The sequence below is a fragment of the Trichosurus vulpecula genome, chromosome 4 (assembly GCF_011100635.1).
Source record: "Trichosurus vulpecula isolate mTriVul1 chromosome 4, mTriVul1.pri, whole genome shotgun sequence".
NCBI lineage: Eukaryota > Metazoa > Chordata > Mammalia > Diprotodontia > Phalangeridae > Trichosurus > Trichosurus vulpecula.
Genome location: NC_050576.1, coordinates 406,714,184 through 406,737,834, shown reverse-complemented (window position 1 = coordinate 406,737,834; position 23,651 = coordinate 406,714,184). Strand labels below are relative to the sequence as shown.

Genomic DNA, 23,651 nt, shown 5'->3' with positions numbered 1-23,651 from the left:
ATGTATCTAATTGTAACACAGTGTCTCATGCACTTATGATATTGTTTTTGATTGACAGGGAACAGTGGCAGCTTTTGGACTTCTGATACTGCTTTTGGTTAACTTGATTGAGGGCTGAGGCTTTCTAGGGCAAGATCAGTGATAGGACAAGGAGGGGACAAGGGACTTGAGGAGAATGCAGAGTTGAAGTGGTTCACCAAAGAATCAGCTATTATACTGGCTAGCTATATACTCAACTATTAGTATAGCTAGTGCAGGAGTGATGCACTGGGAGAGAACCAAGGGGTGGAGGGATTACATGGTGTAGATGGTGTGAATGAAGAGCAGGATTTGGGGTTGGAAGGCAGAAAGAGAAGTGGAAAGCCAATAGATTTTGATCAGATAAGTACATTAAAGAGGTCATGATCATGGTAGTGGTGTATTTGTGGGTGATGGTTGATCAAGGCTATGACCATTTTTGTGTGTGTGACTGAGGTGGAAGAGTAGGTTGTAGAGAATTATTTAATTTGAACTAGGAGATGAGGGTGTTTTAAGAAGTATCAATAAGTATGTTGAAGTCCCTTAACTAGGAGGGCCGGAGTTGGAGAGGAGAGGAGAATTGTGAAATAGGCACTGAACTCATTAGGAAAAGAAGGGGAATATTCTTGAGGTTCGGAGATAACAGCTACCAGAATTTTGGTTGGGTGGTAAATATGGATTGAGTGAACCTAGAAGGAAAAAAGGTTATTGAGTGATTGTGATAGGAAGAACCGGGAAACGGCAATGAGGAGCAAAGGGTATTGGAACTCCTTATTGAAAAGTGTCTTATTGAAAATTTGGCATAGTCCCTAACACATTGTATCATATTAAATAATATTTTATTGAATTATAAAGTTTTTATAACATCCATTTCCTCAGCATACAATTGATAAATTTAATTAAGTTTATTGCATGTAGAATTACTTTATCAAATCATAAAATTATAGATTCAGAAGGGAGATTGCAACTACTTGACTAAATAAAAAAATCCCATTTTATAACATCCTTAACAAGTGGTCATCCCATCTATGACCAGGAACTCACTATTCACTGAGATGGCTCATTCTATTTTTGCATAGCTTTAATGATTACGATTACGTAGTTTTTTGGTTTTTGTTTGGCTGAAATCTACTCCGTGGCTTCTTCACATTGGTCTTTGTACTGTCCCCAGAGGCCAAGCAGAGATAATCTTATATTTCTTCTATGAAAACCCAACAGTTCTTCAGATTTTGAAGGTAGCAATTATTTCTGCTCTCCTCAACACTCCCTCTACCCCTTCTAGCCAATAAAGAAATTTCTTTACTTGTTTTCTCCCTGCTAAACAACCCTAATGCCCTCAGCAGGTTCTTTGTGTGATATAGAGTCCTGTCCTCCTGGCTTTCATTTTATTGGTGGCTTTGCTGAGACTTCAACCAGTTAATCAATGAACAAGCATTTGTTTAGCACCTAGTAGATGCTAGGGATTCAAAGAATAAGATAGTCTCTTCTCTTAGGGAATTTGAAGAAGACATATACATATATAAATATATACTGAATGAATGTTAATAGAATAAATACAAATACACAAAAGTTAAATACAAGGTAGCTAATTAGGAAAACAGAGCACTAACAATTTTTTGTGTGTTTTCTTTGATGGGGGGATCAGGAAAAGGGATGCTTGTACTTTTAAAAGAGAGGAATTGTGTGAGGAGGGGGTGAATCAAGTGATGAGTGATAGAGTGCTATTTGTTAGCTGGATTGTATAGTACAAGAACCTGCAAGAATAGATTGAATAGAGATTGTGAAGAGGTTTAAAAACTAAACTGAGGGGGAAGCTAGGTGGTGCAGTAGATAACGCATTGGTCCTGGAGTCAGGAAACCTGAGTTTGAATTTGGCCTCAGACACTGAGTAGCTCTGTGACCCTGGACAAGTCACTTAATTCTGATTGCCTCCAAATCAGTCAATCAATAAGTAAAAGCTAAGACAAGGAATTTATATTTCAATCTAGATGCAATGGGAAATCACTGAAATTTATTGAGCAGGTGAACGACATTGCCAGATCTTACCGAAAGGAATATTATTTTGGCAGCTATATAGTAAGAGTGGGAAAAGATTTGAGGTGGCGTGACCAATTAGGAGGCCATTGAAATAATCTAGGCAAGAGGTAATAAGGGTCTGAACTAGGGTAGTGGTTGTGTGAATAAAGAGAATGGATGAGATAGAGATGTTATGGAGATAGAAATGCTAATTTTTAACAATTGATTAGCTATCTGGAATGAGGCAGAGTGAGAGTAAACATTAATGGTCATCTTATGAACCTGAGACTAGAAGAATGGTGGTACCTTTGGCAGAAGTAGGAATGTTTGGAAGAGAGGGAGGTTTCAGAGAGAAAATGATAAATTCTTTTATGGACATGTTGAGTTTTAGATGTCTTCAAGACATCCATTTTGGAATATCCAGTAGTTGGTGATGAGGGAGTGGAGGTAGAGGAGAGACTAGGTCTCTAAATATAGATTAAATCATCTTAATAGAGATGACAAATTAACCCATGGTAGTTGATGACATTAGTAAAAAAGAGGATATGGAGAAGAAGAAAAGCCACATGACAGGCCTTGGAGAACATCCACATATAGAGGATATAGATGATGAACCAGGAAAGAAGATTAAGGAGCAGGCAGGTAAAAGAGAATCAGGATAGAGCAACGTCATGAAAACCCAGGGAGGAGGTAATGTCCAGGCGGAGAGGGTTGTCAGTAGTGTCAAGTGTAGCAGAATGAGGAATGAGAAAAGACAATCAGATTTGTTGATTAGAGACCATTGATAACTTTAGAGAAAGCAGTTTCAGTTGAAGAATGAAGCCAAATTGCAAAGGGTTGAAGAGTAGAGAGGAAGTTTGGCTGAGAAACGTAGAAGAGAACTAGAACTATAGTTTAAGGAGATGATAGGGTCTCATGAGGGACTTTTCAGGAAATGGAGCAGGGGAGACTTGAGCATGTTTAAAGGTGATATAGAAGGAACCAATTTATAGGAGGAGGTTGAAGATTAGAGGGAGGAATAATTGATGGGTCAATTTGATGAACAGTGCAGGATGAAATGAAGGAGAGAGTGGGGGATGACGACAAAAGATTTTCAGATGGAGAGGGAAGATGAAGGGGTTCATGGTGAATGACCTCAATTTTTTCTATAAAGTCAGTAGTGAACTCCCATGCTGAATGTATGGGCAAGAGTAAGGGAAGAGGCAGAAAGCTTGAGGAGAGAAAAAAGGATTTAGAATAGCGTCTGTGGGTAGTGAGCTAGGGAATCAATTACAGAGGAATGAAAGAATTGCTATATTGCGATGAGGGCCCAGTTAAAGTTGGACAACACAAATTTGTTGTGTACCGTGTCAGCACAATTATGTGACTCTTCCTCCAACTCCATCCAGCAGAACATATATTAGAACACAGTAGACAAATTGTGGGGGAAGGCATGAGTGGTGACAGGATGAGATGACAAGGGATTTGAGTAGCAGGCATGTGGAGTTGATTGAACTGATTAGTTGTAAAAGTGAGATTGGGAAGGGAGGAAGTAAAAATCAGAGCTTTTGGTAATTGTCTGAGAAAACACTAAGGAGTAGAAAGATTGGAGGCTCCCAAAGAGATCCCCTTCCAAAAAAAGGACCTATTTGTACAAAAACATTTATAGCAGCTCTTTTTGTGGTAGCAAAGAATTAGAAATGGAGGGGATGCCCATCAGTGGTTAATGGCCGAACAAGTGGTGGCATATGATTGTAATGGAATACTATTGTGCCATAAGAAATGATGAGCAGGATGCTTTCAGAAAAATCTGGACTTACATGAACTAATGCCGAGAGAAGCGAGCAGAACCAGGAGAGCATTATATATAGTTACAGCAATATTGTACGATGATCGACTGTGAATGATTTAGCTATTCTTAGCAATACAATGATCCAAGACAATAATCCAAAGGACTCTTGATGAAAAAATGCTGTTCACCTTTAGGTAAAGAACTGATAGAGTCCGAATGCAGGTTAAAGCATACTATTTTATTTTTTTTGTTTGTGTTTTCTTTTACAATATGATCAACATGCAAATGTGTTTTGCATGAATGCACATGTATGACCTGTATCAAATTGTTTGCCATCTCAGGGAAGGGGGAAGGAAAGGAGAAAGAGAATTTGAAACTCAAATTAAAAAAAAAATACAAATGTTAAAAATTGTTTTTCATGTAATTGGAGAAAAATAAAATTTTATTTTAAAAAAGGAGGAAAAAGGGTTGGAGCATCCTGGAGAACAATTTAGAACTATGCCCAAAGGGCTGTTAAACTATGTATATCCTTTTGACCCAGCAATACTTCTTCTAGGGCTGTATCCCAAAGAGATCATAATGATGGGAAAAGGACCCACATATGCAAAACCATTTATAGCAGCTCTTTTTGTGGTGGCCAAGAACTGGAAATTGAGAGGACACCCATCAATTGGGGAATGGCTGGGCAAGTTGTATATGAATAAAATGGAATACTGTTGTGCTATAAGAAATGATGAACAGGTAGACTTCAGAAAAACCTGTAAAGACATATAGACATATACGAACTGATGCTGGGTGAAGTGAGCAGAACCAGGAGGACACTGTACACAGTAACAGCCACAGTGTGCGATGACTGATTTTGATAGACTTATCCCATCTCAGCAATGCAAGGACCTAAAACAATTCCACAGGACTCATAATGGAAAATGCCATCCACATCCAGAGAAAGAACTGTGGAGTTGGAATGCAGAGCGAAGCAAACTATTTTCTTTTTTATTTTGTTTTGTTTTTCTTTCTCAGAGATGGTTTTTCCTATTCTTTGTAATTCTTTTATGCAATATGACTGATGTGAAAATGTGTTTAATAGGAATGTATGTGTAGAACCCATAGTAGATTGCATGCTGTCTTGGGGAGGAAAAGGGGAGGGAGGGGGAAGAAATTGAAAACTTATGGAAATGGAGGTTGAAAACTAAAAATAAATTAATTTTTTAAAAAACGGTTGGAGGCTGGAATAAGGTCAGGCAATAGAGCTAAGCATAGGGAGAGATGGAGTGATAGGAGGCTATGGTCTTAGAAAGGGTAATGCCAGATTGATCAAGGAAGTGGAACAAGGGGTAATGGTGAGATCTAGGGTATGCCTATCTGTCTTTGTGCCTGATGTGGAATGAAAGTCATAGGATATGAGGAGATTAAAGAATTGGGAGGTTATGGTTGAGGAAGCAGCATCATGAATGTTGAAGACCCCCTAATATAATGACAGTAGTTGTGGGGGGGGCAAGGAAAGACAGTGACCTGGGTGTTTATTTTTTGAATTGAGGGAGTGTGACCTAGGGTCTGGAATATAACATCCACTGTAATTTGTATAAATTTGGGGTTGGGGAGGGAAGAGTACAAATAATGTTGGAAAGGATGGCTAGTGATACAGTGATGTCTAAGGAAAGCTGGGTCTCACTGAGAGCATATATGGAAGAAGTATGGGAAAAGGGTCCAGAATGAGGGCAAATTTGTTTATTTTGTGATAGAAATTCCATACGACACAGTGGATGGGATGAGCAAAGTTGAAGTAGAAAACTAATGGAGTAGGCTTGAGGAAGATGGGGTGGGAGGTGGAGATAGAGTTTGTGCCTACAAGTAGAGATTAATAGATAGTGGGAGTTTGCTATCCATAGAGATAGTAGAGTAGATGGCAGATGAGTTATCTGCTGTTGTGGGACAAATGACCAGGTGTACTATACCTTAATCACACTTCCTACTTCTCTAGGTTGAGTGGGTGAGAGTATAGGGCACCCAGAACTGATCTTAATACTGTTAATGTGATTTGACCAGAAAAGAATGCATCAGGACTGTCATCTCTCATTGTAAATATAATATTTTTGCGAATAAAACATAAGATCATATTAGCTTTTTAATCTACATCATAGTGTCCCTGCAATCCACTATGATCATTGGGTCCTTTTTTCATGTGGGCAATTTTTTAGCCAATCTCTCCCATTTTGTATTTGTCCAAGTGATATTTTTAAATCCAAGTATGAGATTTTACATTCATCTATGTTAAATTTTCCTTTTTTTCTTCAGCCTACTGTTCCAGCCTATTGAGGTCTCTTTTGGTCAAAGTTCAACAAGTATTTGTTAAGTTCCTAGTATATGCAAGGCACTATAGTTAACATAAACAAAAAACAGTATGGCCTCTGCATTCAGGGAGCTTGTAAATCCAAAATGGGAGAAAATCCATAGAGATAAGTTTGATAAAAGTCAGAATATGATACTAGAAACTCAGACATTTGCTCTAAGAAAATTTTAGGGAAGAGAAATCACTTTAAAGGGTAGGAAGGGGGTATTATGGGATTTAGGAAAGACTTCAGGAGGAAGTGCTCCTTAAGTTAGACCTTGAATGAAAAGAAAAATTTGGTCCTTTCAATGGATCAAATCTCAAGGACAGTTAAAATACTTTTTTTTTTTAAGATGAGAAATCTATTCTCTTTATTGATGATTATTATTAGTCAGTTATACAACAGTTTTATCTACTACGATTGCTTTTAGCAAATGTTGCAGTCCATTAATAATAATAACAAAGAGGGACTAGTGATGGTATTTAGCTTTTTTTCCTCTCTCAGATCACATGTTTTTTTTATCCGTTCAGTCATGATATCTTTTTCATTTTTATTTTTTTTAATTAAGATTTTTTATTTTTAGTATACAACACTCAGTTCCACATGATTTTGAGTTCTAGATTTTCTCCCCCCCCTCCTAAGACAGCATGGAATTGGATATATCTTCCACATATAACTTCACATTAAACTTATTTACACAATAGTCAAGTTGTAAAGAAGAATTATGACGAATGGAATGAATCATGAGAAAGAAGAAACAAAACCAAAAAAAAAAAACAAGGAGGAAAAAAAAAGAGAGCAAATAGTTTGCCTCAGTCTGCATTTAGACTCCATAGTTCTTTCTCTGGATGTACATAGCTCTCTCCATCATGAATCCTTTGGAGTTGTTTTTGAACCTTGTGTTGCTGAGAAGAGCAAAGTCTATCAAGGTTTGTCATCGCAGACTCCATGTATCTGTGGTTGTGTATAATGTTCTCCTAGTTCTGCTCCGTTCACTCAACATTATATCATGTAGGTCTCTCCAGGTTATGATGAAGTCCGTATCTTCCCCATTTATTATTGCACAATACTATTCCATTACATTCATATACCACAACTTGTTCAGTCATTGCCCATTTGATGGGCATCCCCTTGATTTCCAATTCTTTGCTACCACAAAAAGAGCCGCTATAAATGTTTTTGTACATATGGGTCCTTTTCCCACTTGTAGGATCTCTTTGGGATACAGCCCTAAAAGTGGTATTGCTGGGTCAAAGGGTATGAACATTTTTATAGCCCTTTGGGCATAGTTCCAAGTTGCTCTACAGAATGGCTAGATCAGTTCACAACTCCACCAGCAATGTAACAGTGTTCCAATTTTCCTACATCCTCTCCAGCATTTATCATTTTCCTGTTTTGTCATGTTAGCCAATCTGACAGGAGAGATGTGGTACCTGAGAGTTGTTTTGACTTGCATTTCTCTAATCAGTAATGATTTCGAGCACTTTTCATATGCCTATAGATATCTTTAATTTCTTCCTCTGAAAACTGTCTGTTCATATCCTTTGACCATTTCTCAATTGGAGAATGGCTTGTATTCCTATAAATTTGGCTCAGTTCCTTGTATGTTTTAGAGATGAGGCCTTTATCAGAGACACTGGTTGTAAAGATTTTCTCCCAGTTTTCTACTTCCCTCTTAATCTTTGTTGCATTAGCTTTTTTTATACAGAAACTTTTCAATTGAACATAATCAAAATTATCCATTTTGCATTTTGTAATACTCTCTATCCCTTGTTGTGTCATGAATTCTTTGCTTTCCCATAAATCTGATAGGTAAATTATTTCTTGCTCTCCTAAATTACTTATAGTATCAACGTTTATTCCTGAACCCATTCTGACTTTATTTTGGTATACAGTCTAAGATATTGGTCTGTGCCCAGTTTCTGCCCTACCATTTTCCAATTTTCCCAGCAGTCTCTGTGAAATAGTGAATTCTTATTCCTAGGAGTATTCTTTTTGGGATCTTTTTGAGGAGGCAATCTGTGGATTCTTTCAATTTCTATTTTACCCTCTGACTCTAGAATATCAGGGCAGTTCTCCTTGATAATTTCTTGAAAGATGTTATCTAGGCTCTTTTTTTGATCATGGCTTTCAGGTAGTCCAATAATTTTTAAATTGTCTCTCCTGGATTCCAGGTCAGTGGTTTTTCCAGTGAGATATTTCACATTGTCTTCCACTTTTTCATTCCTTTGGTTCTGTTTTATAATATCTTGATTTCTCATAAAGTCCCTAGCTTCCACTTGCTCCAATCTAATTTTTAAGGTAGTGTTTTCTTCAGTGGTCTTTTGGACCTCCTTTTCCATTTGGCTAATTCTGCCTTTCAAGGCATTCTTCTCCTCATTGGCTTTTTGGAGCTCTTTTGCCATTTGAGTTAGTCTATTTTTTAAGGTGTTGTTTTCTTCAATATTTTTTTCAGTATTTTTTTGGGTCTCCTTTAGCAAATCATTGACTTGTTTTTCATGGTGTTCTTGCATCCTTCTCATTTCTCTTCCCAATTTTTCCTCTACTATGTCTAACTTGCTTTTCCAAATCCTTTTTGAGCTCTTTCATGGCTTGAGACCAGTTCATGTTTTTCTTGGAGGCTTTTGATGTAGTCTGACTTTGTTTGATGTAGTTTTGACTTTGTTGACTTCTTCTGTCTGTATGTTTTGGTCTTCTTTGTCACCAAAGAAAGATTCCAAAGTCTGAGACTGAGCGTTTTCGCTGCCTGGCCATGTTCCCAGCCAACTTACTTGACCCTTGAGTTTTTCGTCGGGGTTTGACTGCTTGTAGAGTAAAGAGTACTTTTGTTTCAAGCTTGAGGGGATGTACCGTTGATTTCAGAGCTATTTCTATACAGCCAGCTCTGCCACACCAGCACTCCTCCTTCCCCAAGAACTGCCAACCTGGACCTGACGCAAATCTTAAGCAGGCTCTGCCCTCCTGCTCTGATCCTCCACTTAATTCCTCCCACCACGTGGGCCTCGGGCCAGAAGCAACTGCAGCTGTAGTTCTGTAGCTGCACCACCCCCACTGCCCCTGGGGTGGTGGCTGAACTGTGAACTCTTTTCACTCTGTCCCCAGCAGCTTTTCCCATTCACCTTCTCTGTTGTCTTTGGTTTTTGTGGGTTGAGAAGTCTGGTAACTGCCACAGCTCACTGATTCAGGGCGCTAGGGCCTGTTCCGCCTGGCTCCTGGTCTGGTTGGTCCTGCCACCACCCACACTGGGCTCCGCTCCCCTCTGCTCCTTGCACGATAGACCTCATCCAGCGACCATCCGGGCTGTGCTGGGCTGGATCCCTGCTTTATTCTGCTATTTTGTGGGTTCTGCAGTTCTAGAATTTGTTCAGAGCTATTTTTTATAGGTTTTTGGAGAGACCTGGCGGGGAGCTCACACAAGTCCCTGCTTTCCAGCCGCCATCTTGGCTCCGCCCCGGCACGGAATGAGCTTCTTGAAATTGTGAATTTTTAACCCACAACCTAGATTCTTTGGGTTTATCAAAGAGTAGATTGCTGTAGTCATGGACTGCTGCATCTTGTGTACCTAACCTATTCCACTGATCTACAACTCTGTTTCTTAGCCAGTACCAAGTAGTTTTGAAGACTGCTACTTTATAGTACAGTTTAATATCTGGTATGGCTAGGCCACCTTCCCTAGCATTTCTTTTAATTAATTCCCCAGATATTCTAGACCTCTTGTTCTTCCAGATGAATGTTGTTGTTATTTTATCCAGGTTTGTAAAATGATTTTTGGGTAGTTTGATTGGCAGGGCAGTGAATAAGTAAATTAATTTATGTAAAATTGTCATTTTTATTGTATTAGCTGAGCCTAACCATGAGCAACTGATATTTTTCCATTTATTTAGATCTGACTTTATTTGTATGAAAAGTTTTTTGTAATTGTGTTCATATAGGCCCTGGGTTTGTCTTGACAGATAGACTCCCAAATATTTTATAGTGTCTACAGTAACTTTGAATGGAATTTCTCTTTCTGTCTCTTGCTGTTGGGCTTTGTTAGTAATGTATAGTAATGCCGAGGATTTATGTGGATTTATTTTATGTCCTGCAACTTTGCTAAAGTTATTTATTATTTCAAGTAGTTTTTTACTTGATTCTCTAGGATTCTCTAAGTAAATCATCATATCGTCTGCAAAAAGTGATAATTTAGTTTCTTCTTTGCCTATTCTAATTCCTTCAATTTTTTTTCTTCTCTTATTGCTGTAGCTAATATTTCTAGTACCACATTGAGTATTCGGGGTGATAATGGACATCCTTGTTTCACCCCTGATCATAGTGGGAATGCATCTAGTTTATCCCCCTTGCAAATAACGTTTGTTGATTGTTTTAGGTATGTGCTACTTATAATTTTAGGGAAGGCTCTATTTATTTCTGTGCTTTCTAGCGTTTTTAATAGGAATAGGTGTCGTATTTTGTCGAAGGCTTTTTCTGCATCTATTGAGATGATCATATGGTTTCTGCTAGTTTTGTTGTTCATATGATCAGTTACGCTAATACTGAACCAGCCTTGCTCTCCTGGAATAAATCCTACCTGGTCATGCTGTATTATTCTTGTGATAAGTTGCTGCACTCTTTTTGCTCATATTTTAATTAAAATTTTTGCATCAATATTCATTTAGGGAAATTGGTCTATAATTTTCTTTCTCTGTTTTGACTCTTCCTCGTTTGGGTATTAGTACCATATTTGTGTCCTAAAAAGAATTTGGTAGGACTTCACCTATTTTCCCAAATAGTCTGTAAAGTACAGGAATTAATTGTTCTTTATTTGATAAAATTCACATGTGACCGGCCCTGGAGATTTTTTCCTAGGGAGTTCATTAATGGCTTGCTCAATTTCTTTTTCTGAGATGGGGTTATTTAGGTATTTTACTTCCTCCTCTGTTAACCTGGGCAAGTTATATTTTTGTAAATATTTATCCATATCCCTAAGGTTGTCAGATTTATGGGCATACGGTTGGGCAAAATAACTCCTAATTATTGTTTTAGTTTCTTCTTCATTGGAGGTGAATTCACCCTTTTCATCGATACTGGTAATTTGGTTTTCTTCTTTCTTTTTTAATCAAATTGACCAAAGGTTTATCAATTTTATTGTTTTTTTTTTTTTCATAAAAGCAGCTCTTGGTTTCAATTTTATAAATCTCCCCTTTGATTTTCAGTATTTCTAATTTTGTTTTAATACTTTTTAAAAGAGAAACTGACCTAATTTGTACAAGACAGAGTCTTAGGAAAACCTCCCCTAGGGCAGGGAAACTCTGGTAGATAATATTGCAGTTACTCCACTAGTCTACTTTCTTTTTCAATCAAACAATCCTTTCATAGATCTACATCATTTCTCCTATATAACATCTCCAGTGATCCAAGTCTACTCACGTCCACCATTTATCTTTCTGTATTGTGCTTTGACCTGAAACTTTTATTATTTGATGTCTGTGGTATCTTATAATTCACTACCATAAAAGACAGTGGAAGAGTATTGGCATTCTAAAATAGACTTTATCCAGTAGGAATGATGTTCTTTGAAAGCAGAAGCTTCTAGGTGACCTCAGTGAATGGATTCCTTTTTCATTTGGAGTCTAACCTGGATATTCTCCATGACAGTGCTAAATACCTTTGGTGGGCACCCTACATTTTTGCAGGTGAAATATTAGCTGTTTGCCAATCATTCTCATATGAATTAGCTAATATTTAGTAAGGCACAACTTGTGATAGAAGGTTTGCTCGTTTATGACATTCATATTATGTCTTTTTAGTCTTAAGTGAGTATGTCATTTTGGGGGTCCTTTTGATTGGGAGATAATATAGGAGTTTTATGTATAATTTCATTTTGATTTATATACCTTAATAATGCAAAATACTTCCCCTCCTACCTTCTAGTTTGAAAGTCTTCTAGATTTTCAGATGAAACTGAACCTAGAGTAGAGTCATAGGTAGTTGTGGACTATAGTAGGTTTTGTGGATCCAGACAGAGTCTCTTGAGCCTTCAGATCTATATCAAGGTTTAAAATGTAAGCTGAATATACCTATGAAGTTAATTAAGTGTGTTTCATGCTATGAAATAATTAGCTGATCTGTTATTTACTATAGTACACAATATGTTTACTAGAAAAATATACGTATAGTTTGCTGGTAAAGGAGTTCTTGAGTTACAATTTGTAGCAAAATATAGCAGTCATCGTCCTGGGAGAGAGAAAATTCCACGATGATAATAATGTATATGAATTTAAGGATTTATTCCAGCCGATCCTTAAGTGCCTTCCAAATCATGATAGAAAATTTAAATCAGATTAGATTTCTTAAGAATATTTTATTCTATTTGTTTAAATTAGTTGTTTATATATGAAACTGTATTGACTCAACCCTTTACAGATTTGAGCCCCTCAGTGTTGCTGGTCATTCCGTATATTAACCACTCACTAATTCTTTAGTATGTTGCCTAAAACAACTCTTTCCCAAGCTTTTTCCATTCTCCTCAGATTTCCTACTTTGCTGACTGATGAGATCAAGGCAGTGAGGCTTGAGATAGCTCATTAATTTTCTCTGCATTCATTTTCTCTTCTCTTTTTCCAGTATTAAAGAGTGAAGTTTCCTTTTTAGGGTCAGAGTGCAGGTTCTAGATTCTGTCCATTTGGACTTCATTTAATTATTTCAGTTATCTTTCCCTTCCCCCTCTCTGCCAACCACAAGCATTTTTAAAAGCATCTTCATTCCTTCCTATTCAAAAGACTTCTTCCCTTCTGACTTAAAAAAGTCATGTATCTCCTCTCCTTTATGGTGAGAAAACGTTTAATTTCATACTACCCCTCTGGCTACTATTTACTCTCCTAACTCTCACTGCCAGACTTCTGATCAGCTTGTCTGTTATATCCACTTCCTCTACTTCTGGTAGTTCACTTCCATTCTACTGCCACCAAATTGGCCTACCTGAGTTTATCTGGGGCTTTTCTGATTCACTGCCTTTGTTTATATTATTCCCTGTTATGGAATGCTTGCTTCCCTCCAAAACCTACTCATTTTTTTTTTTAAAGAAGTCCAGTTATTTTGGAGTTTATTTTTTCTGTAAGAGAACAAAATATTTTTATGCAACATATTTACATAGTTTAGTCATAACAAATGATAGGACGAGTTAAGAAATGATTCAGTCATAGAATTCCATAGAATATGCTAAATACCCAGTATTTTGGGCTATCCATAATAAAGGAATATGTCTTATGAGGGCATAGGAATGTAAATTAGAAAAAAATTACAGACTGCCCATTTCCTTTAACATCACTCTGTAAGACAAAAGCAATATTCATCCTAATATGCTAATTTCATGTAGTATCTTAAATCAACAGCAAAAGTTAAGAATTTTTTTTTTTGGTACACAATTGCATGAAAATAGAGGTGACTTTTTCCCCCTGAATTTTACCTGGGAGTAGCCTTTTTTTGGAAAAGGGGAAGTCTTTGCAATTTTATAGTGATGTCACCAATGCTGATATTTCTTGGGGTCACAGAAAGATTCAATTCCTTAAAGCCAATACTGCTTGAGCTGGAGCTTCTGCTAAGCCAGCTTCAGGTTTATTTTGTTGCATCAATTTGAGGAACAATTTCATTTTTATTAGTCTCTAAAACCATTCACTCCATTGCTATTTCTGCCAGAATATTGTAGACTTTGTCTACGTGGAACATGAAAATGTTTACAGAGACCATTTCAAAATACTTATCTAGTGTTTCTATGAATATTTATATTAGGTCAAAAAGTTCACTTTCTGAAGAATCTGCATGACAAAATACAGGCTGGTCTAGTGCCTGTAAATCAGTTTCATTTATTAGTATGCATACTTCTAGGAAATGACAAACATTTTCATCTTGTTTGAATGGCAGATGGAAAGTTTCCTTAATTTGTTGCTCTGCATCTTCACTATAGGACTGATAAAACTTGAAGAGTCAGGGTTTCCAGTGGTTATTGAATATGAGGATCTCCTTGATCATAATGGGGCTGGGGTTGAAGGATGGCCAGGTGGACACTGGACCCCATGCAGACCTCTGTGCTTCTAATGAAGGAGGAGAGGGAAACCTACCCATAATTAAAGGCCTACTTCTAGCACCTGCTGGTCAATAAAGTTTACAAAAACCATTTTGACTTATGGTCTCTATTTCTGACAGCTAGATGGCATACGTTAAACTTCTGATCATATAAAATTCTGATCATATTTAACACATAAGTAAAACAACACATTGCACCCATAAAAAAGTTGTTTCTGCGCTAGAGAGATTAGTGTCTCATACACCATGTAGAGTCTTTGCTCCAGCCGGCATAGCTTCAGCAACTGCTTTATGGATTTCTTCTCTTTTGAAAAGTACAAGATACAATAATCACTATGGTAGAAAATCACATGACTGAGTTTAGATGACTGGTAGTTCTTTAGCACACTGAAACTTGTAACAAAATTTAACTGTTCGTAATAAATTTATGTATGTATATTTATGGTAGTAAATGATAATATAGATTAATGACATGCAGCATTTATGACTTTTTTTTTTAAGTTTTCTTTACGTGTGTGAATAGTCTGGGATTTTTGGCAGTGCACCACCAATCTCCAAAATTCCCATTATGATTATCAGTGGCCAATCCACAAATAACTAAAACTGTGAATGTTGAGGAATGACTGTGTTCTTTTTCACAAATTCTATATTTTAGCCAAACTGGATCACTTCCTTAAAATTGACAGATTGACACACTTCTTCCTTATTCCGTTATTTGCATCAACCATTCTCAGAATATATTCCCTGTGCTCCTTGTCTTCTCAGAATCTCATCTTCCCAGCTCTGCTTATGCCATTTCTTCTATGAAGCCTTTCCTGGTGTGTGTGTGTGTGTGTGCGTGCGTGTGCGCCTGCGCCTGCGTGCGCACCTGCGCCCGCATGCGCATAACTGAGTACAGTGGTACTCTGTATAGAGAGTACAGACGTGGGACTTGAACCAGATTAAAATGTAATTGGGACATAATTAACAAAATAAATTAAAAATATAAAACATACATAACTTACGTTTTATAACTAAGTCAGTATGCGGCCTTCAGGGAATCCTTATGTATGGGTTAGTGGCTCTCATTTCTATTTGAGTTTGACATCACTAAAGGTAGAGACTGTTGAATTTTTGTCCTTCTTATCCCTGTCACCTGGAGTAATGCCTGGTATATAACAAGCATTTAATCAGTGCTTAGTGATTGAGGTCATATTCCATAATGTGAATACAAACTAGTTGAGGACAGGGAATGTTTGTCATTTTCCTTTGTGTATGCTACTAATATCTAGCACAATACCTTGCATGTAGCAGGTACTTAATAAATGCTAGTTGTATTGAATTGCAAAGCATTGTGCTTCATATTGGGAAATACAAAGACAAAAACGGAAATCCTGCCTTCAAATAGTTTACCTCTTGAAGGAAGGTATTTCATGGAAGTATTAGACAGGTGGAGGTGTGAGAGATTACTGACAATTTAGGGGAATAGGAAAGTAGAACATAGCACCTCAACTTAGACTTGACTACAAGGTAAGAGGAAGAAGTGAGGAGGAATTCCAGGCATAGGAGACAGACAGCCTGGCAGAGCTATAGAGGCAAGAAATGAAGTGCGACATTTTAGGAAGAGCAAGAAGGCCAATCTGGCTGAAAGTCAGCTATGGGAAGGGGAGTAGTAAGGTACGAAATTAGTTTGGAAGGGAGAAGGGAGCCAGATAGAACAGGACGTTAAATGCCAAGTTGATGAATTTATAGTTTATCAAAGGGGCATTAAGTGCGGAATGGCAGGGTCAGACTTAGGGCATGTTGAATTGAATTGAATTTGGAAAGAACTGGATTTGGATGAAGTTTGAAGAGCCAGGCTTGAGTCTTGCTGCTATCATTTGCTAGCTGTGTGTTTTTGTTCAAGACACTTCTTTGAGAGAGAATGAATAAACATATTTGTAGTCTGTTTTATAGGATTGTTTTAAGGATCAAAGGAGAGGATTTGTTGACAAGCAATTTGTAATCAATTTTTGTAGCTGTTGGTCTTCCAGTCTACATGTTTCACTCTTGCCCAAGTAGTCTTTCAAATGTACAACTATGATCATGTCACTCCTCTCTTCAAAAGCTCTCTATTGTGTTCCATATATATGAGTTTGATTCTATCCTCCAGTCTAACTTCCTAACCCTTGTCTCATTCTACTTCCCCTTCATATGTGCTGCAAAGTGGATCATTCACTGTGCCTTACTGTCCCGTGTTCATTGTCTCCTAGTTGTCTTCAAGTATTTGACTATCTGCCCTCTAGAAGAGAGAGTTCCCTTTTCCTGCATAGCTCAGAGGGCAGAAACAGGAGCAATAGTGCGAAGTATAGAAAGTCATGTTTCAGCTCATTATAAGGGAAACATCATAAGAAATTAGAGTCCAACAGTGGAATTGGTTGCCTGGCTAGCTAGTAAGTTCCCTATCATTAGAGATCTTCAAACAGAATTTGGATGACCTTTTGTTGGAAGTGTTATAGAGGGTGCTTGATCAGGTATGAGTTGGATTAGATTGCCAGTGAAGCCCCTTCTAACTCTGTAAAGCATGATATAAAGAAAGAGGGTGGTATTATACTCCCACAAAGATTGTACTACATGGTGTACTGGATCCTCCTTAGCCAGATGTTAAATTTTCATTGTAAGCATTTACATATTGCAAATCAGTGAGTACTGCAAATCAACTTGACTTGTTTTGTTGATTGTCTAGACCACTGGTGTCTAACTTAAATAGAAGTGGATCCCTGTGGTCTCATGTTGATTTAGAAAGTCACATGTTGATATTATATGTGTTCTATTGTATTTTCATTTATTTATTTTGTTAAATATTTCTCAATTCCATTTTAATCTAGGTCAGACTACATACGCTCTTGAGTTTTTATGGAACATGTTAATGATGTAGATGAAACTTAAAAGTGCGTACTATTTACATTTTTGTTTTGAGATTGATGGTTGTTAAACACCCATCATTGATTATAATTATTCACTTGCGGGTATGTGCAAATCTAGACCTAAAATAGTGAGCTGTGTTAGAAAAGAAAGAGAAAACCTGAAAATTAAAGTTCTGGAAAAATGCTTAGGTGTAGTTTTAAGTATTTTTTATATGCAGAGAAAGAGAAAGTTAAAAATCATGATTTGATTCATATATATTGTATTGTTTCCAGGCTTTACTTGCAAACAGAAATAGGAGTGTGGCACACAGTTCTTTGGTGTGCTCTTATTGATGACTTACAAGATTTTATATTGGAAGTATATGTAGTCCTAAGATTTGTCCATACTACCTAGGCTATTTCCAAAATGAGAGTTAAGAAATTTTTTTCACAGTGCAATAGATATTTAAGTGTTAAATTTAGATTCCTATATCACTTTTTTTTGTGGCACAGTGGATATATTAGTAGGCCTAGAGTCAGGAAGATCTAAATTCAAATCTAGTTTCAGCTATCTAATAGCTGTGTGACCTTGGACAAGTCACTTAACCTCTGTTTGCCTCAGTTTTCTGATCTGTAAAATGGGGATAATAATAGCACCTACCTCCCAGGGTGGTTGTGAGGATTCATTGAGATAATAATTCTAACACACTTAGCACAGTGCCTGGCACATAGTATACACTATGGAAATGTTAGCTATTATTAGCTATTATCACTGAAACCTGGCCTTTTTTGTGTGGTATATGTCAGAAATAATTTAGAGTACAATCAGACTTCCCAAGTTTGAAAAAAATCAAAATCAGATTTCAGATAACCACAGGAGCAAGTAAACTAAAAGTCTTAAGTGTTATCCCTTTCAAGCATTATTTGTTTCAGTGTCTATTTTAATATTGGCACTTAGTTTTTCTGAAAAGTAAGGATTTGATTTGAGTTTTCTGGAGCTTTTTATTTCTGGACACCTCAGATCAAGTCAGCAAACTTGTGTCAAGTGCTTACTTTGTATGTACCAGGAGCATGCTAAATATTCAGGATACCAAAAAATGGTAAAAAACAAAGACACAAAAATGGCCCGTGACCTCAAGGAGCACTCATAGTTTAACAAACAACTATGTGCAAACTATGTAGACAATGTAAATGGAAATTAGTTAACAGAGGGAAGGCACTCATTAAAAGTGCATAGAGAAATGCTTCTTTCTTAAGGTAAAATTAGGACTAGAGCAGATAGCACCATAGGAAGTCTCACAACAAGGGGCACCCATTCTTTCTCTTCTTAGGATATTTTCAGTCAGGGTATTTCTTCCAGATTCAGCTCCTGGGGTAAAGGAATTCAGCGCAGTTTCCATGACATATAGTGCTGGGGGTCAAAGTGTGTCTTGAAATACTTTGTTTTGATGAAAATAATAATTTTATGGCAACACCATTATTACTCTTCTCATAGTGATGTTAAGACCAACAGAATATAGCAGGAAACTTTTAGTTTTTTTTAATATAAAATCAGATCAAAGTAGAAGTAAGTTATTTCATAAAGCTATAGATCTATTCATAGATTTTTTTTAAGGTTAAACATGACTCTCAGCACTTTTAATAGATGTGAATAGTGGTTTAGATTGGCAGCCCCATGTGGGGTCTAGACCCACAGTTTAAGAAATGCTGAAGGGGTTGCAGGTGGAAAAAGTTTTAAGCCCTGGTCTAGATACTGAGGAAAGAAGACAAACCATTGAAAGACATTATTCTTTGTTTCATATACTTTTTAACTGACCCTACTGTGTCAGTGTATGAAAAAGTTTTGGTAAACTGCCCTTGAGACTCTTGATTTCTGGGTTTGGGGGTTGCATTGTACCCCAACAATCCAAGTTTATCTCACTCTTGCTTTCTGTTGTTCCTATTCAGCTTATACTCTATCCCTCTTCTTAAGTCTATATATAGGTGGCTCTTTCTGCCAATAAGTGGCATAGTGCCCTGTTAAGAGAGATTATCCCAATATGGAAATAAGGTATTAAAAGCAGATTAACTTAATTCAGGCTTTCTGTTATCCTTAGAATTGAATGAGCATTTAAAAAAGATAAAAGCATCGCTTTCAAAGATTTGAAATGTGATCAGTTTGTCTGAAATATTTTCTTGGGAACATATTCAAAGATTTCTCAATTTTCAGTTATCTCTGGAACCTAGCCTTTGGTAATAGAGATGACATTTCTTACACAGGACTTAAAAAGCTTCATTCTTTTTGGTTGTTCTAAGTGTAAAACAATGACTAAATGGGAAATGTGGGCAGCTTCAGAAGTCCGTTATGTGTTTCTTTACCCAATCCTCAAGCACTTTAATTGTGTGAAATGTGAATTACTAAATACAAACTAAAGAAAAAATTTGTACTTGCTGACTCAAGAAGCACTTTTGCAGTTAGCAAAAGAATGGAAATAAAGTAGATTACTGTCTAGGGAAAATTGCTGAACAAATTGTATGTGAATGTAATGGAATAATATTGCACTGTAAAAAGCAACAAATAGGAAAATTTGGGAGAAGTATAGGAAGGCTTTCATCAACTGATGCAGGAGAAGTAAGCAAAACCAGAAGAATAGCACACTCAGTAAGTCAGCGAGGATTTATATACTTGCTGTGTGCCAGGCACTGTCCTGGAGACAGAGGGAAAGGCAAAAATGACTTTGCCTTCAAGGAACTCACATTCTAATGGGAAAAATTGCATGCGAATAACAATGTTATTAAGGATATACATAGTGTAAATGGAAATTAATCTTAGAGAAGGGAAACTGAGAGGAAGGAGAGACCTGGAAAGGCCTTCTGTAGAAGAGAGAGTTTGAGCTGAGTCATGCAGGGAAGCTAGGAGACAGAGGTGATGAGGGGAAAACATTCTAGGCATATGTTTCAGGTAGTATAAAAGTTGGAATTGAGTGTCATGTGTGAGGTGCAACAAGTAGGCCAGGTTAGTTAAATCATAGACTTCCAGAAGAGGAGTAAAGTATAAAAAGATGAGTCAGGGTAGATGGAACCAGGTTATAAAGGGCTGTAAATGCCCAACAAGGAGTTCATGTTTGATCCTGGAGGTAATAGGGAGCCACCCGGGTTTATTCACTAGCGGGGGTGACGTGTAACGATTGTCAGAACAAGTAAATATCCTCTTTGATGTGCACATAAGGCAGTGAGGTGATGGCTTGTGTCTAATCCCTTTCTCCCCATCACCCAACCAAACATTTACACCTACACACACATAATACTAATGTGGAAAAAAAAAAGGGTTAAGTTGTCAGCCAGATATTATCTAGTATAATTTTCCTGAATGAGTTTTATGAATGCTTGCTAGTTTGAAGGAGTACTAGGACTTGAGAAGGGAAGGATAGCGCTATACCTAACTGTGAGTAAAGTTATTTGGTGAAAACATTTGTTTTGTTAGAACAAAACCAATTTTAAAAGCTCTCCTTCAGTAAAATGTTTGTCATGCGCCTGTAGAGTACGCATAATTCCTTTGTAGATACAAGGACAGAAATTTATTCAGTGGAATCCTCTGATCATCAATATCAAAGAAAGTATAAAACAAGGAGATGCATTCTTTTTTTTTTTTTAAAGATATTTGCCACTTCTCTATGCAGTGTCCTACACAAATTCCAAATGGAAGAGGAATTCCTTATACTTCAATTTCTTTTTTTTTTAAATTTTTATTTTACAACAGTTAATTCCACAATTTTTTGGGTTCCAAATTTTCTCTCCCTCTCTCTCCTTCCCCTTACCCTCCAAGATGGTATGTAATCAAATGTAGGTTCTACATATACCTTCACATTGAACTTATTTACATAGTAGTACTGTTGTAAAGAAGAATTATAAGCAGTGGAATGAATCATGAGAAAGAAGAAATGAAACCAAAAAAGAAAGAAAGAAAAAAGAGAGATCAAAAAGTTTGCCTCAATCTGCATTCAGACTCCATAATTCTTTCTCTGGATGTGCATAACTTTTTCCATCATGAGTCTTTTCGAGCTGCCTTTGAACTTTGCATTGATGAGAGGAGCCAAGTCTGTCAAAGTTAGTCCTTAAAGATACCCTGTGTCTGTAATCATGTATAATGATCTCCTGGTTCTGCATCTGTCACTCAACATCAGTTCACATAGGTCATTGCAGGTTATAATGAAGTCCATCTGCTCCTCATTTCTTGTAGCACAATAATATTCCATTACATTCACATACCACAATTTGTTCAGCCATTCACCATTTGATGGGCATCCCCTTGATTTCCAATGCTTTGCCACCACAAAAAGACCTGCTATAAATATTTTTGTACATACGAGTTCCTTTCCCGCTTGTATGGTCTCTTTGGGATATAGACCTAGAAGTGGTATTGCTGGGTCAAAGGGTATGAACATTTTTATAGCCCTTTGGGCATAGTTCCAAATTGTTCTCCAGAATGGCTGGATCAGTTCACAACTCCACCAACAATGTAACAGTGTTCCAATTTTCTCACATCCTCTCCATCATTTTCCTGTTTTGTCATTTTAGTCAATCTGACAGGAGAGATGGGGTACCTAAGAGTTGTTTTGATTTGCATTTCTCTAATCAGTGGTGATTTTGAGCATTTTTTCATATGCCCATAGATATCTTTAATTTCTTCCTCTGAAAACTGCCTGTTCATATCCTTTGACCATTTCTCAATTGGGGAATGACTTGTATTCCTATAAATTTGGCTCAGTTCCCTGTGTATTTTAGAGATGAAGCCTTTATCAGAGACACTGGTTCCAGTGAAGATTTTCTCCCAATTTTCTGCTTCCCTCCTAATCTTTGTTGCCTTGGCTTTTTTTATACAAAACTTTTCAATTTAACATAATCAGAATTATCCATTTTGTATTTTGCAATACTCTTATCTCTTGTTGGGTTATGAGTTTTTCCCTTTCCCATAAATCTGATAGGTAAACTATTCCTTGCTCTCCTAAATTGCTTATAGTGTCAGCCTTTATTCCTAAATCATGAGCCCATTTTGACTTTATTTTGGTATACAGTGTAAGATATATTCAGTTTCTGCCATACCGTTTTTCAGTTTTCCCAGCAGTCTTTGTGAAATAGTGAATTCTTAGCCCAGAAACCGGATTCTTTGGGTTCATCAAAGAGTAGATTGCTATAGTCGTTGACTACTGTGTCTTGCGTACCTAACCTATTCCACTGATCCACCACTCTGTTTCTTAGCAAGTACCAAGTAGTTTTGATGACTGCTGCTTTACAGTACAGTTTAATATCTGGTGTGGCTAACATTTCTTTTCATTAATTCCCTAGATATTCTAGACCTCTTGTTCTTCCAGATGAATTTGGTTATTATTTTATCCAGCTCTGTAAAATAATTTTTGAGTAGTTTGATTGGTAGAGCATTGAATGAGTAAATTAATTTAGGTAAAATTGTCCTTTTTATTGTATTAGCTCGGCCTAATTATGAGCAACTGATGTTTTTCCATTTATTTAGATCTGACTTTATTTGTGTGAAAAGTGTTTCCTAATTGTGTTCATATAGGCCCTCTTGGCAGGTAGAAGCCCAAATATTTCATCGTGTCTACAGTAACTTTAGATGGAATTTCTCTTTTGATCTGTTGCTGTTGGGCTTTGTTAGTAATGTATAGTAATGCCAAGGATTTATGTAGGTTTATTTTACATCCTGCTACTTTCCTAAAGTTGTTTATTATTTCAAGTAAATTTTTACTTGATTCTCTAGGATTCACTAAGTAAATCATTATATCATCTGCAATTTGCCTATTCTAATTCCTTCAATTTCTTTTTCTCATTGCTACAGCTAATGTTTCTAGTACCAAATTGAATAATAGAGGTAATAATGGACATACTTGTTTCACTTGTGATCTTATTGGGAATGCATCTAGCTTATCCCCATTACATATAATGCTTGGTGATGGTTTTAGGTAGATGTTATTTATTATTTTAAGAAAGGCTCCCTTTGTTCCTGTGCTTTGTAGGAATGGGTGTTGTATTTTGTCAAAGGCTGTTTCTGCATCTATTGAGATGATTATATGGTTTCTCCTAGATTTGTTATTGATATAATCAGTTATGCTCATGGTTTTCCTAATATTGAACCAGTCTTGCATTCCTGGAACAAATCCCACCAGGTCATAGTGTATTATTCTTGTGATAAGTTGCTGCAATCTTTTTGCTGATATTTTATTTAATATTTTTGCGTCAATATTCATTAGGGTAATTGATCTATAATTTTTTTTCTCTGTTTTGACTCTTCCTGATTTGGTTATTAGGACTATATTTTTGTCATCAAAAGAATTTGGTAGGATTCCTTCACCAGGTTTCCCAGTCTATGAAGTATGGGAATTAATTGTTTTTTAAATGTTTGATAAAATTCACATGTAAAACCATCTGACCCTCGAGATTTTTTTCCTACCATTGATGGCTTGCTCAATTTCTTTTTCTGAGATGGGGTTATTTAGGTATTCTACTTTCTCTTCTGTTAACCTGGGCAATTTATATTTTTGTAAATATTCATCCACTTCCCTCAGATTGTTACATTTATGGGCATAGAATTGGGTA

The 23,651-nt window shown here is 36.7% G+C and overlaps 1 protein-coding gene and 1 pseudogene across 1 annotated transcript in view; one reads left to right on the top strand and one right to left on the bottom strand.

The window, feature by feature from the left end:
• The window catches only part of ZNF654 (zinc finger protein 654), a 122,786-nt gene that overhangs the window by 50,758 nt on the left and 48,377 nt on the right, over positions 1 to 23,651 (top strand). The window lies entirely within an intron of this gene.
• On the bottom strand, positions 13,576 to 14,142 carry LOC118845982 (annotated as a pseudogene).